This window comes from Schistocerca serialis, chromosome 8 (genome assembly GCF_023864345.2).
Source record: "Schistocerca serialis cubense isolate TAMUIC-IGC-003099 chromosome 8, iqSchSeri2.2, whole genome shotgun sequence".
In the NCBI taxonomy this organism is placed as follows: Eukaryota; Metazoa; Arthropoda; class Insecta; order Orthoptera; family Acrididae; genus Schistocerca; species Schistocerca serialis.
This window is the reverse complement of record NC_064645.1, coordinates 453,686,561-453,699,960: the sequence shown is the minus strand read 5'-3', so window position 1 is coordinate 453,699,960 and position 13,400 is coordinate 453,686,561.

The following is a 13,400-nucleotide window of genomic DNA, read 5'->3' as shown; positions in this document are numbered from 1 at the left end:
CTTAGAAAATAATATTTCGATATTTTTAACATAATTAAAGCGCGCCTGTTTGTTTACACTTCTTGTTATCTCAACTATGTGTGTCTGATTCCATCACTGTACGGGCCGCTCATTAGAGAAATAAAAACGTGTTTTGCATAATACAGGCTCACTCTGATGCCACAAAAAGATATTCAATTTGGGTGTCACTTGAAAGTGTGTGAAATAGCTTGCCTAGTACTGTACTGCATTCAAGTAACCCAATGACAATTTTGTTTACACATTGGTCCAGAGCCTCGATGTATTTTTCAAACGAAAAGATTGTTCATTATGGTCTGTACAATTTTGAGTTTATTTGTTGCTAGCCACATTCGATTTTTAATCATTATTACGCAATATTCACATGATCTCTTTGCAACATGTCACAACAGCTGTCTCACATAAATCAATCCACCACGCCATATGCTGAAACATAAACATTAGCATGATGTGTATCAAATATGAACACAAAGTTTATAATACATGTGCGAGAACCGTGCACATTGTAATATAAGTGCCTATATAATATCTAACCACTGAGAACCCACATCATTCCCTACATGAACGTCAGCTTAAAGTGGATTGATTTGTATGTCACATCTGTTGTGACGTGTTGCATAGAGATCATCTGAATGTTACTCGATAAAGACTAAAAAGTCGAAACTGATCAATAGCAAACAAACTGAAAAATGTACAGCCCGTAGTGGCCAATATACTGAGTTTCCCAGAAAAGTTGCTTTGAACTTCGGGTGGTCGTAGAAGGTATGTTTCGGAATATATTGAGGATAGGAACCCGTGTTTGGAAACATCCAGCGACGCTACGAAGCGTCGAAATTACGAGCGCAGGCGCCTGCCGCCTGGAGCTAGGCCATCCCTTCGGCAGCAAACGCGAGTTTGGACGCCGACGGATCGTAGGTGCAACGCCTCGCAACGTTGTTTGTTGTTGAGTGATCGCGACTGACTGGCACCATCGCCAGAGGTGTAGGTGGAGCTGGCTGCTGCGTAGGCAGACCTCGTCTACTATAAATGCGACGCTGTGTTGCCCCGGTGGGTGGCGACGTCGGACACGGGTTCCTATCTGCAGCTTCTTTCTCTCCTGCGTACCAGAAAACAGAGTGGATTTCAGATGGACTCTGAGTCGCCCTTGTGATGTTAAGTGATCGAGTGGGCTAGGACGTCATACGGGGTGTTCAAAAAGCCGTGTGATTGTTAGCCGCGCGTGCCGTATGATTGTTCGCCTTCCCGGGTTACTTCCCTTCAAGTGGGCTCTCCCAACATTCCACTGTTTCGTTTATCTCAGCCAGCGTCAGTAGTATCGTTGGTGTGTGTCGTTACATGTTGACGTGAACGTTTAAGTTTAGTTCCTTTGTTCGTTTGTTTCGTTTTTGTCGCTGTTAAAATGCTTACCATTGAAGAACGTGTGTTTTTAGTCGAACAAGTGTTCAAAGCTGGCGGTAAATACACAGTTTCAGTTCGTCAAGCATTTAATTCAGTTTTCCCGGAAACAACACTCCCACATCGCGATACTTTGCGAAATTTGATTAACAAATTTCGAAGTACGGGTTCAGTAACTGATGCACCGAGAAGTGGTCATCCTAGCGTTTTGTCTGAGGATAAACTACTCGATATTTCCGATAAAATGTCCATGAGTCCGAACAAGTCAGTAGGAAATCTCGCCCAGAAAAACGATTTTAGTGTCGGAACGGCCCACTCAGCTGTAAGGAAAAAATTAGAACTTTTCAAAATGGTTCAAATGGCTCTAAATACTATGGGACTTAACATCTGGGTTCATCAGTCCCCTAAACTTAGAACTACATAAACCTAACTAATCTAAGGACATCACACACATCCATGCCCGAGGCAGGATTCGAACCTGCGACCGTAACAGCCACGTGGTTTCGGACAGAAGAGCCCAGAACCGCTCGGCCATCGCGGCCGGCTTAAAACTTTTCCCATACAAAGTGACAGTCGTGCAAGAACTGAAAAATACTGATCATAGCAAGAGACTGCATTATTGTCAATGGTTCACAAATTTCGTTCAACAAAGTGGAAGTGATATTCTTAATGAAACGTTTTTCACTGATGAGCTTTGGTTTAATTTATCAGGGTACATGAACTCGCAAAATTCTCGTATGAGTACTGCAAATCCATTGTGTATTCGTGAGGAACCACTTCATTCTGTGAAAATAGGAGTTTGGATTGCAATTTCTAGACGTCGGGTTGTGGGTCCCATATTTTTCAACGAAACAATAAACACACAACGATACTGCAGTGATATTCTGCACCCATTCATAGGAGAACTTGTGCTAAGTGAAATACTGAACAGCTGTTTTCAACAAGATGGTGCAACAGCGCATACAGTTCGCGTTTCAATGTCACTGCTTGCTGATGTTTCTGGTGATCGCATATTTTCACAGGCACTTTGGCCTCCACGATCGCCTGACCTAACACCACCTGACTTTTTCTTCTGGGGTGCAGCGAGAGCAACTGTCTATAAAAGCCGTCAAAAATCCATCGATGAATTGAAAACTGCAATATCCACTTTCACTGATTCTGTTACAGAAGAAATGTAACAGCTTGTATTTGGAAACATGATTAGACGAATTGAATTGTGTATTCAACAACAGGGGGGCACTTTCAACATTTAATGAGAAAATTTGTAAGTAAAAATGAATATTCAATAAATTAGTAACTTGTATTTTACTGAGTTTAATTTCGGTATATTCACTGCGGCATACGGCACGCGCGGCTAACAATCATACGGCACTGCGGAGAGACTTTTTGAACACCCAGTACAACGTGATGATTTGCGGTGTTTTATGTTTGACATGCTGATGTTCCTTGCTGCTTTTTATTGTAAAGTGAAGCATTATCACTATAGTGTTTGCAAGTCTGTAAAGATCATGAACTTCTGTTAATACACCGAGGTCACAAAAGTCACGAGATACCTCTTAATATCGTGTTGGACCTCCTTTTTCCCGGCGTAGTGGCATCAACTCGAGAAGACACCGGAAGTCTCTTCAGAAATACTGAACCGTGCAGTCTCTATAGCCGTTCATAATTACGAAAGTGTTGCCAGTGCGGATTTTTGCACGAACTGACCTCTCGATTACATCTCATAAACGTTCGATGGGATTCGTGTCGGGCGATCTGGGTGGTCAAATCATCCGCTCGAACTGTCCAGTAGGTTCCTCAAAACAATCGCGAACAATTGTGGCCCGGACACACGGCGCGTTGTCATCCGTAAGAATTTCATCCTTGTTTGGTAACATGAACTCGGTTTGAATCTTCAAAAATGCAAAATTTTGCAGTTCGCATAAGGAACAGACGTAGTATCGTACGACTACAGTAACGAGGCACTACTGGAATAGATGGATTTAAATGTCTGGGTCAAACAATTTTTAGGGATATGAAATGAAATGGTTACATAGGCTCGGGTAGGCGGACTATGGTTCTTTGGCGGGATAGAAGAAAATGCAATCACTCAGAAAAGTATATTCGTTGTAAAACACTCTTTTGGCCCGCCCTAGAACATGCAATCACTCAGAAAAGTATATTCGTTGTAAAACACTCTTTTGACCCTCCCTAGACTATCAGCCGAGTGAGTGGGACCCGTGCCGGATAGGACTAACAGGAATATTGAACGTACAGAAGAAGCTCAACACGAATGGCCGCAGGTTTGTTTGATGGACGGCAGGGTGTCACACAGACGATGAAAAACGTAGCAGACACGTGACTATCCCGCGCCCGAGACTGCCTGCAAAGGTTCGAGGACCAGTATTACTAAGTGAGGATCATTCTACAGCCCACTACGTATCGATCCTGTAAGGACCGTCAAGACAAGACGGTACGCACAGAGGCATTTGGGCCACAATTGTTCCCGCACTCCGTACGCGAATGGTAAGGAAACGAGCTCTACTAAGTGGAACGTAGCGAAGTGCACCCTGCCCTGCTTTTTCAGAATATGGATATATACGTAGGTGTAGATGTAGGTGGAAATGTAGAACGAGGTACAATGTGAACTATCGCCTACTGATGAGCACTGAGCGACGACAGCGGCAGAACTGTGCAGGAAACGCACTCGTCAGTTTAATGTATGGAGCGGCTGTGCCAGACAGCCTTACAAGTGCAGTCGTCAGTTTGACGCGAGGTGCAGCTGGCGTGGGTGAGGGTGTCGCAAATACCCCGCTGGCGCCAGTTACTCCGTGGCCGGGGGCAGGTGGCGGGCAGAGTGGGCGGCGGGGGCGGCTGTGGCGCCGGCGGCTGTGGCGCCTTTCGCGGAAGCCGCCTGGACCGCCGCCACGGGCACAGCCCGCCACCAACATCTGGCGCTGCCCGCCACCACTGCCCTAGCACACAACAGCTGGACATAACTGGGGACGGGGACGGACGAGAGCCTGGCAGTCTCTGTAAGTTACCACCGACAAACTGGAGTTGAGCTACCTGTTTAGCCAGCCAGCGTACCCTCTCCGTCCGCTTCCGTAGCTCGCGTCTGCCTGCTCCGCTTAGGACACTGTTTCGATTCCCTGTTCTGTCGGGAAGGTTTCTCGGTGGCAGGAAGGGTACGGGCTGCACTCAGCCTCGTGATGCCGACTGAGGAGCTACTCGATCGAGGAGCGGCGGCTCCGAGGTCTACAGAGCCGACGACGGCCAGGAGCGCGGTGTGCTGGCGCCACCCCAGTCCTACCACATCCAGATGACGCCATAGGCGGAGGATGACACGGAGGTCGGTCGGTTCCGTTTGGTCCGTCTGGGAAGAACGCGTAGCTTCTACAGTTCGCTCGTTATTCCCCGATTCGTGTTGCCTCGTGGCTTCTGTCTCGGGATCTTCGACCTACGTTTGTTTAATGATTTTTTTTCACCTCCGCGAGTGGCTGGCATTGTGCACCGTTGAGGCTGGTGGCGCACTGGAGGCTGAGCCTCTGGTAGCGCAGGCCACTCGTGGTGGTGAAACGTCAAAAAACTCGCTAAACATACGTCGGCCGAAGAACTTTCAGCTCGTACGTCAACCTGTGGCCACGAAAGCCTCAACAGTTCCGGATTCCCTGCTTTGACAAGCGCTCGGTTTAGAGTCAGCTAAAGGCAGTTCTTGACGGAAGTTATTTTCCTGCGTAGGTTGTTTTATTGTGAAATAGCTACTTTATCTCGTGATGTGGCGTTTAGCTAATTTCGCCCCTTCTAGCATTACGAAGCTACATCACGGTGAAAAACCAATGCATATAGCTTCGTATATTCCGTACACCTGTGTGGAGGAAGCAACATGTCATGGCGTCCCTAATAGAGGTTTCGAAAACCCCTAGTACTTACTGGCACAACTACCTCAAATGTGAAACCCGTATGTGAAATGGAAGATTTGCGACCTTGTTAGGGGCACCATCACATCTCGGTTCCTCCACACACATGTTTGGAACACAACGGGCTGTATACACAACAGTTTTTAATATGATATAGCCTAATACTATTAAAAGGGGGGGGGGGAATTAGCTAATAATTAAACTATTTACCGCTCAAGCGAGTTTATAGCCTTCGGGCTTGTTGGTTGGTCCCTCTGAGTCTGACTTGTGGAAGAGAGAACACCATGTGCTGTTTCAAGTGTTTCATCGCGGAAAGGATCATCAGAACAGAGTTTATAGTATTCTTTCACCATAACAGCTGTTTCCGCATTTTATGCCTAGATAGCTTATTCTGGTTTGTACCCGTGGTCTAGGGGTAGCGTCTTTGATTCATATTCAAAACGTCTTCGGTCCCGGGTTCGATCCCCGCCACTGCCTAAATTTTGATAAATAATCAGCATTGGCGGCCGAAGACTTCCGGCATAAGAAGTCGGCCTCATTCTGCCAACGGCCTTGTCAAAGAGGGCGGAGGAGCGGATAGAGGTTCAGGGCACTCTCTTGCCCTAGGGGTGGGAAATTGACCCTAAAGGCGGAATCCATTGGCAAAAGATTCCGTAATAGTCCCCCATTCGGATCTCCGGGAGGGGACTGCCAAGGGGGAGGTTACCATGAGAAAAAGATTGAACAATCAACGAAAGGATAACGTTCTACGAGTCGGGGCGTGGAATTTCAGAAGCTTGAACGTGGTAGGGAAACTAGAAAATCTGAAAAGGGAAATGCAAAGGCTCAATCTAGATATAGTAGGGGTCAGTGAAGTGAAGTGGAAGGAAGACAAGGATTTATGGTCAGATGAGTATCGGGTAATATTGACAGCAGCAGAAAATGGTATAACAGTTGTAGGATTCGTTATGAATAGGAAGATAGGGCAGAGGGTGTGTTACTGTGAACAGTTCAGTGACCGGGTTGTTCTAATCAGAATCTACAGCAGACCAACACCGACAACGATAGTTCAGGTATACATGCCGACTTCGTAAGCTGAAGATGAACAGATAGAGAAAGTGTATGAGGATGTTGAAAGGGTAATGCAGTATGTAAAGGGGGACGAAAATCTAATAGTCATGGGCGACTGGAATGCAGTTGTAGGGGAAGGAGTAGAAGAAAAGGTTACAGGAGAATATGGGCTTGGGACAAGGAATGAAAGAGGAGAAAGACTAATTGAGTTCTGTAACAAGTTTCAGCTAGTAATAGCGAATACCCTGTTCAAGAATCACAAGAGGAGGAGTTATACTTGGAAAAGGCCGGGAGATACGGAAAGATTTCAATTAGATTACATCATGGTTAGACAGAGATTCCGAAATCAGATACTGGATTGTAAGGCGTACCCAGGAGCAGATATAGACTCAGATCACAATATAGTAGTGATGAAGAGTAGGCTGAAGTTCAAGACATTAGTCAGGGAGAATCAATACGCAAAGAAGTGGGATACGGAAGTACTAAGGAATGGCGAGATACGTTTGAGGTTCTCTAACGCTATAGATACAGCAATAAGGAATAGCGCAGTAGGCAGTACAGTTGAAGAGGAATGGACATCTCTAAAAAGGGCCATCACAGAAGTTTGGAAGGAAAACATAGGTACAAAGAAGGTAGCTGCGAAGAAAGCATGGGTAACAGAAGAAATACTTCAGTTGATTGATGAAAGGAGGAAGTACAAACATGTTCCGGGAAAATCAGGAATACAGAAATACAAGTCGCTGAGGAATGAAATAAATAGGAAGTGCAGGGAAGCTAAGACGAAATGGCTGCAGGAAAAATGTGAAGACATCGAAAAAGATATGATTGTCGGAAGGACAGACTCAGCATACAGGAAAGTCAAAACAACCTTTGGTGACATTAAAAGCAACGGTGGTAACGATTAAGAGTGCAACGGGAATTCCACTGTTAAATGCAGAGGAGAGAGCAGATAGGTGGAAAGAATACATTGAAAGCCTCTATGAGGGTGAAGATTTTTATGATGTGAACAGGAGTCGATTTAGAAGAGATAGGGGATCCAGTATTAGAATCAGAATTTAAAAGAGCTTTGGAGGACTTACGGTCAAATAAGGCAGAAGGGATAGAAAACATTCCATCAGAATTTCTAAAATCATTGGGGGAAGTGGCAACAAAACCACTATTCACGTTGTTGTGTAGAATATATGAGTCTGGCGACATACCATCTGACTTTCGGAAAAGCATCATCCACGCAATTCCGAAGACGGCAAGAGCTGACAAGTGCGAGAATTATCGCACAATCAGCTTAACAGCTCATGCATCGAAGCTGCTTACAAGAATAATATACAGAAGAATGGTTAAGAAAATTGAGAATGCGCTAGGTGACGATCAGTTTGGCTTTAGGAAAAGTAAAGGGACGAGAGATGCAATTCTGACGTTACGGCTAGTAATGGAAGCAAGGTTAAAGAAAAATCAAGACACTTTCATAGGATTTGTCGACCCGGAAAAAGCGTTCGACAATATAAAATGGTGCAAGCTGTTCGAGATTCTGAAAAAAGTAGGGGTAAGCTATAGGGAGAGACGGGTCATATTCAATATGTACAACAACCAAGAGGGAATAATAAGAGTGGACGATCAAGAACGAAGTGCTCGTATTAAGAAGGGTGTAAGACAAGGCTGTACCCTGTACATCGAGGAAGCAATGATGGAAATAAAAGAAAGGTTCAGCAGTGGAATTAAAATACAAGGTGAAAGGATATCAATGATACGATTCGCTGATGACATTGCTATCCTGAGTGAAAGTGAAGAAGAATTAAATGATCTGCTGAACGGAATGGACAGTTTAATGAGTACACAGTATGGTTTGAGGGTAAATCGGAGAAAGACGAAGGTAATGAGAAGTAGTAGAAATGAGAACAGCGAGAAACTTAACATCAGGATTGATGGTCACGAAGTCAATGAAGTTAAGGAATTCTGCTACCTAGGCAGTAAAATAACCAATGACGGACGGAGCAAGGACATCAAAAGCAGACTCGCTATGGCAAAGAAGGCATTTCTGGCCAAGAGAAGTCTACTAATATCAAATACCAGCCTTAATTTGAGGATGAAATTTCTGAGGATGTACGTCTGGAGTACAGCATTGTGTGGTAGTGAAACATGGACTGTGGGAAAACCGGAACAGAAGAGAATCGAAGCATTTGAGATGTGGTGCTATAGACGAATGTTGAAAATTAGGTGGACTGATAAGGTAAGGAATGAGGAGGTTCTATGCAGAATCGGAGATGAAAGGAATATGTGGAAAACACTGATAAGGAGAAGGGACAGTATGATAGGACATCTGCTAAGACATGAGGGAATGACTTCCATGGTACTAGAGGGAGCTGTAGAGGGCAAAAACTGTAGAGGAAGACAGAGATTGGAATACGTCAAGCAAATAATTGAGGACGTAGGTTGCAACTTATTCTGCAGCAGTATTTGACAGTGTCCATAAAGCGCACATATTTGCTTGGGTTTGGAGGAATTGTGTATATGTTTCCATCGAGCGTAGAAGAAAATTTCTTCTAGTCAAACTATCTATAGGTAAACTTTCTTTTGAAACGAACTACCTGGATTCTTACAGCCGGAGAGAAGTGCCACATGATCGCCCTGTGATGAGTGTTTAGTCTAGGTGTACAAGACGGACTGTAGCCGCTGCTGCATTATGCTTCTATCGGCGGAGTGGAAATCTGAGTTGTAACTGTTGTGTTGGCAGAAGAGCCAACACCGTGTTACGAGAGGAGGCCGAAATGCACGCGTCTTAGCTCACGCAGGCTGGCGTGTGGAGGGAAGAACTATACTGACCTGTGATCTGGAACATGACAAGGAATGAGTATTCAGAAAGCGGACGTAATTACACTCCTGGAAATTGAAATAAGAACACCGTGAATTCATTGTCCCAGGAAGGGGAAACTTTATTGACACATTCCTGGGGTCAGATACATCACATGATCACACTGACAGAACCACAGGCACATAGACACAGGCAACAGAGCATGCACAATGTCGGCACTAGTACAGTGTATATCCACCTTTCGCAGCAATGCAGGCTGCTATTCTCCCATGGAGACGATCGTAGAGATGCTGGATGTAGTCCTGTGGAACGGCTTGCCATGCCATTTCCACCTGGCGCCTCAGTTGGACCAGCGTTCGTGCTGGACGTGCAGACCGCGTGAGACGACGCTTCATCCAGTCCCAAACATGCTCAATGGGGGACAGATCCGGAGATCTTGCTGGCCAGGGTAGTTGACTTACACCTTCTAGAGCACGTTGGATGGCACGGGATACATGCGGACGTTCATTGTCCTGTTGGAACAGCAAGTTCCCTTGCCGGTCTAGGAATGGTAGAACGATGGGTTCGATGACGGTTTGGATGTACCGTGCACTATTCAGTGTCCCCTCGACGATCACCAGTGGTGTACGGCCAGTGTAGGAGATCGCTCCCCACACCATGATGCCGGGTGTTGGCCCTGTGTGCTTCGGTCGTATGCAGTCCTGATTGTGGCGCTCACCTGCACGGCGCCAAACACGCATACCACCATCATTGGCACCAAAGCAGAAGCGACTCTCATCGCTGAAGACGACACGTCTCCATTCGTCCCTCCATTCACGCCTGTCGCGACACCACTGGAGGCGGGCTGCACGATGTTGGGGCGTGAGCGGAAGACGGCCTAACGGTGTGCGGGACCGTAGCCCAGCTTCATGGAGACGTTGCGAATGGTCCTCGCCGATGCCCCAGGAGCAACAGTGTCCCTAATTTGCTGGGAAGTGGCGGTGCGGTCCCCTACGGCACTGCGTAGGATTCTACGGTCTTGGCGTGCATCCTTGCGTCGCTGCGGTCCGGTCCCAGGTCGACGGGCACGTGCACTTTCCGCCGACCACTGGCGACAACATCGATGTACTGTGGAGACCTCACGCCCCACGTGTTGAGCAATTCGGCGGTACGTCCACCCGGCCTCCCGCATGCCCACTATACGCCCTCGCTCAAAGTCCGTCAGCTGCACATACGGTTCACGTCCACGCTGTCGCGGCATGCTACCAGTGTTAAAGACTGCGATGGAGCTCCGTATGCCACGGCAAACTGGCTGACACTGACGGCGGCGGTGCACAAATGCTGCGCAGCTAGCGCCATTCGACGGCCAACACCGCGGTTCCTGGTGTGTCCGCTGTGCCGTGCGTGTGATCATTGCTTGTACAGCCCTCTCGCAGTGTCCGGAGCAAGTATGGTGGGTCTGACACACCGGTGTCAATGTGTTCTTTTTTCCATTTCCAGGAGTGTAGTTTGATACTTAACTTTAATCCATTAATGATGAACGTCGCTCTTGCCGGTACATGATTCACAATATTATCTGTTCAGAAGACATAGTAACTGAATCTGGCGCCTTGCTAGGTCGTAGCCAATGACGTAGCTGAAGGCTATGCTAAATTATCTTCTCTGCAAATGAGAGCGCATGTAGTCAGTGAACCATCGCTAGCAAAGTCGGCTGTACAACTGGGGGGAGTGCTATGGAGTCTCTCTAGACTAGACCTGCCGTGTGGCGGCGCTCGGTCTGCAATCACTGATAGTGGCGACATGCGGGTCCGACGTATACTAACGGACCGCGGCCGATTTAAAGGCTACCACCTAGCAAGTGTGGTGTCTGGCGGTGACACCACAGTAACCTTTCAGCTAACTGTTACATGAAAGAAGACGCTTGCCGTTGTAAATAATGGACAGGTTTCGGATTTCAGCCCGTGGCGTCAATTTCCCCCCCCCCCCCCCCCCCCTGGATATAGCCATATGTTACCGCGGCGGTTACAATCAAAGGCGCAGGTGGTTCCAGCATACTGGTGTCCAGTTACATTTCGGTGTTCACTTCTGGGTTAGGCAGCGTAGAGACGTCGTGGGTCCTATCGCATGTCTAGTGTGGTTAGTGACCGTACGCCTCTACGTCCCTAGTTTTCGTTCCGTCAATCCCTGTGGAAAGCGTCACATACGCTAAGACATACGCCGCCAGATAAGAACTGAATAATAAAATCTCTTGGTTTTGGATAAATGCAGTATAAATGTTTGAAACTGCTGCGCTGTAATCAGGATGCATGTAAACTTTTCGAAGCCTTCCGTATGCTGTATACGGAGATACTAAAATGAAAGTATAATTTTATTGCATCGTATGAAACCTGTACTCTTACTGACGCTGGATGAATCGTTAAATGCCCTCCCGCAGCAGAAGAGAACGTGTTTCTCATCAGAGCAAAATGTTTGGTCGCTCAGATTCATAAACCATGTCGAGGAACGTTCTAAAATAGTCGTAACCGGACATTTGCTGATGCCACACTATGGTTTACAGCAGCCATGCGCTCGTCGCTCATTAACAAAAAAAAAAGATGGCTAACTTTTTTCTAAAATCTTGCGTTTTCGTGAGATAACGTTGTCACAGACATTTAGTAGCTAAGATCGACGTTAGCGAGGCATCAGCACTTACGTCACCTTCAGGCGAAGTGACATCGCCTGAAGATCACAAGTGGGTAACTTCTTGAAACGTAACCGCAGAACGACGCCTTGACTCGGCTGATAACTCGAGAGGACTTCATCGTGTTATCAAGTAGTTCACATCAGTTACTTTACCATAAAATGTTCTAGCTTTCCGGCTGACAATGAAAGTACGCGTTCTATTCGAGAGATATCAAATGGCTCTGAGCACTATGCGACTTAACTTCTGAGGTCATCAGTCGCCTAGAACTTAGAACTAATTAAACCTAACTAACCTAAGGACATCACACACATCCATGCCCGAGGCAGGATTCGAACCTGCGACCGTAGCGGTCGCTCGGCTCCAGACTGTAGCGCCTAGAACCGCACGGCCAAACCGGCCGGCCGAGAGATATCGATTTGGTTTTCTTCAGTAGCTGTCATTCACTGAAATGAACTGCAAAATCCTTTTATGAGTGTCTAGACGGGTGGCGTCGCACACCGTGAAGTGAAGCGCCATACAGACTTTTCTCAAATGCTTATTGCGTTTATATTTGTACATAAGCATGTACAGAAAGAAACATTAAATAAAATAGTTTGAAGCAGAATAGCTTGCGCAACGTTAAGCGGAAGGCGAGTATGTCATGTACCTCAGCCGCGAAAACACCATTAAAGTATCGTTGCACGAAAAAAAACCATTAAAGTCTCGTTGTAGCACAGTAAAACTACTTTTCTAGCGATATTATCGGTATAGACAAAGGATATATAAATTGATATAGGTCCAAAATTATCTTTCAGTTTCAGAAACTAGTTTACATTTTAGCGGCGGTTTAGGAAGTATAGTAGTGGGCAAATTGCGAATACTGGTAATGAAACAAGAGCTGTATACATTGTATTAAAACAGAATTGGTATGTACAACTGCACAAGCAGTGAAAATCGTCGCAGGAAAATAAGATTACAGTATAGTAATGTGTGTGTCTAGGTATTGACTGAAAAGTAAATAATGCACTGTGTTTCAGCCGGAAAACTAAATTAAAACTGAAGAAGAAGCTCCAAACATACAGAGAAAAACTGTGTAAATAAATCCACGTAGATGTAAAGTTATCCTGATAAACACATCAAAATCATCAGAGTCTTCATACAGTGAACCTTGTTTTGGACCTCAGAAATAACAAACTATCAATAACATTGAAATGTTTATACTCGAAGTACTCACCACGCATCCCGGGAATAGAGACGATTAAAAACAAAGAAAATAATAGACGGACTGTTAGGTAGAATGTAATCGACACAATAAACTAATCACATAATACAGGAGAATATGGGCTTGGGACAGGGAATGGGAGAGGAGAAAGACTAAATGAGTTCTGTAATGAATTTTAGCTAGTAACAGCGAATACTCTGCTCAAAAATCACAAGACGGGGAGGTATATTTGGAAACATCCGGGTGATACGAGAAGATTTCAGTCTGATTACATTATGATCAGACAGAGATTCCGAACTTAGATTGTGGATTGTAAGGCGTACCCAGGAGCAGATACAGGCTCAGATCACAATATAGTAGTGATGAAGA